This window comes from Prionailurus viverrinus, chromosome B2 (genome assembly GCF_022837055.1).
Source record: "Prionailurus viverrinus isolate Anna chromosome B2, UM_Priviv_1.0, whole genome shotgun sequence".
NCBI lineage: Eukaryota > Metazoa > Chordata > Mammalia > Carnivora > Felidae > Prionailurus > Prionailurus viverrinus.
This window is the reverse complement of record NC_062565.1, coordinates 55364400-55366599: the sequence shown is the minus strand read 5'-3', so window position 1 is coordinate 55366599 and position 2200 is coordinate 55364400. Positions and strand designations below refer to the sequence as shown.

The 2200-nt window shown below is 39.6% G+C and overlaps 1 pseudogene; it reads left to right on the top strand.

Moving 5' to 3' along the window:
- Nucleotides 1-743: 743 nt before the first annotated feature.
- Nucleotides 744-1579, top strand: LOC125165211 (40S ribosomal protein SA-like; annotated as a pseudogene).
- Nucleotides 1580-2200: the final 621 nt, after the last annotated feature.

The following is a 2200-nucleotide window of genomic DNA, read 5'->3' as shown; positions in this document are numbered from 1 at the left end:
TTTCCTTGGTTGAATTTTCTTTGCTTTGCTTTTTTGCCATAATAAATTATAGTTGTGAATATTGCTGTGTGCTGAGTTCTTTGATTCTTCTTAGCAAAGTATCAAACATGAGGGTGGTCTTGGGGACCCCAAACACACATAGAAAAAGGAGTTTTGCAGATGTGATTAAAAGCCTTGAGATGAAGAGCTTGTCTTGGATTATCTGATTACGCCCAACGTAATTGAAGCAGAGGTCAGAGTGGTGTAATTGCTGATTTTGAAAATGGAGGAATGGGCCATGAGCCAAGGAAGGCAGGTGGCCTCCAGAAGCTACATAAGATAAGGACGTGGACTTCTCCATAAAATCTCCAGAAAGAATACACCTTTATTTTAGCACAGTGAAATTCATTTCAGACTTCTGACCTCCAGCACTGTAAGATGATAAATTTTCTGTTTTAGCCAGTAAATTTGTGGTAATTTATTATGACAGTACTAGGAGACTAATATAGATGACCTCAGGGACCATGAAGTTTGGTAGATGAGACAAATACATATGTATAGAATACTTCCCAAAGATTTCAGTTACAAACTTTAACTATTATGTACTATCCTGGTTACCACAACTATTCTCTTTTCCAAGGATAATGGGACAATATGAAATATTTATGAATTATCAGAAAGTAAAGCCTTTCTGAGCTGTCCAGAGAGGGGTCCATGTTGTATCACTCTAGGTTTCCACCCTAACTTACAGGGAAACTTTTACAATGTCTGGAGTCTTTAATGTCTTACAGATGAAAGAGGAAGATGTTCTCAAATTCCTTGCAGCAAGAACCCACTGAGGTGGCACCAAACTTGACTTCCATCTACAAAAGGAAAAGTAATGGCATCCATATCATAAATCTGAAGATAATCTGGAAGAAGCTTCTCCTGGCAACTCATGCCATTATTGCCATTGGAAACCCAGTTGATGTGAGTGTCATATCCTCCAGGAATACTGGCCAGTGGGCTGTGCTGAAGTTTGGGGTTGTCACTGGAGCCATTATTGCTGGCTGCTTCTCTGCTGGTACATTCACTAACCAGATCCAGGAAGCCTTTTAGGAGTTGAGACTTCTGGTGATTACTGATCCTAGGGCTGACTGCCAAGCCTCTCACAGAGGCATCTTCAGTTAACTTGCCTACATTGCTGTGTGTAACAGACTCTTCTCTGTGCTATGTGGATATTGCCATCCCATAGGTCTGATGTGATGGATGCTGGCCCAGGAAGTTCTGCACATGGATGGCACTTTCTCCTGTAAGCATCCTGTAAGATGTCTGATCTCTCCTTCTATAGAAATTCTGAAGAGATTGAAAAGGAAGAGCAGGCCACTGCTGAAAAGGCTGTGACCAAGGAAGAATATCAGGGTGAATGGATTACTGCAGCTCCCAAATTTACTGCTATTCAACCCAAGGTTGCAGAGGGGGTCTGAAGGCATGCAGGTACCCTCTGTGCCTAGTCAGCAGTTGTCTACTGAAGACTGGGGGCACTTGGGCTGCCACTGAGGACTGATCTGCAGCTCCCACTGATCAGGCCACTGAATGAGTAGGAACACCCACCAAGTGATCTTAAGCTGTTCCTCCTCAGCCTCTTAAACAGAAAATAGAAGAAGATTGACAGAAAATAAAGTTTCTACAAAAAGAAAGAGAGGGAGAAAGAAAGAAAAAGAAAGAAAGAAAGAAAGAAAGAAAGAAAGAAAGAAAGAAAGAAAGAAAGAGAGAAAGAAAAAGAAAAACTAAGGAACAGCTTGTTATAGATTGAGAAAAGTAAAATAAAACTGGCTTACTGGATATTTTTCAACTCTTGTCACAAATAACAACACTGTGCAATACAAAAGTCTAAATGACAAGCTGGTTTACCAAATCATGAGCCAGAAAACATAATATACAGGCTTTAATGCCAGCTTGAAAAATTTTCTGAGGGGGTGAGGAAAGACATTAGCTGGCACTTTATCAGGTTAGAAAACTCTGATAGGCTTTCTTGATATAAACTAGAAGGTAACATGATGTTAATTATTGTGAGACAGAGTTAATTGATGGACTGGTCAATAATACATATAAAATAAGGTTTCTACTACCAAGAAAATAGGTATCTGTTTGATGGAAAGGCAAAGTTAGACAATACAACCACCTTTAATTTCACAGTCTGTGCTTCTTCATAAAATTTTTAAAGATCAATTATGTCCTA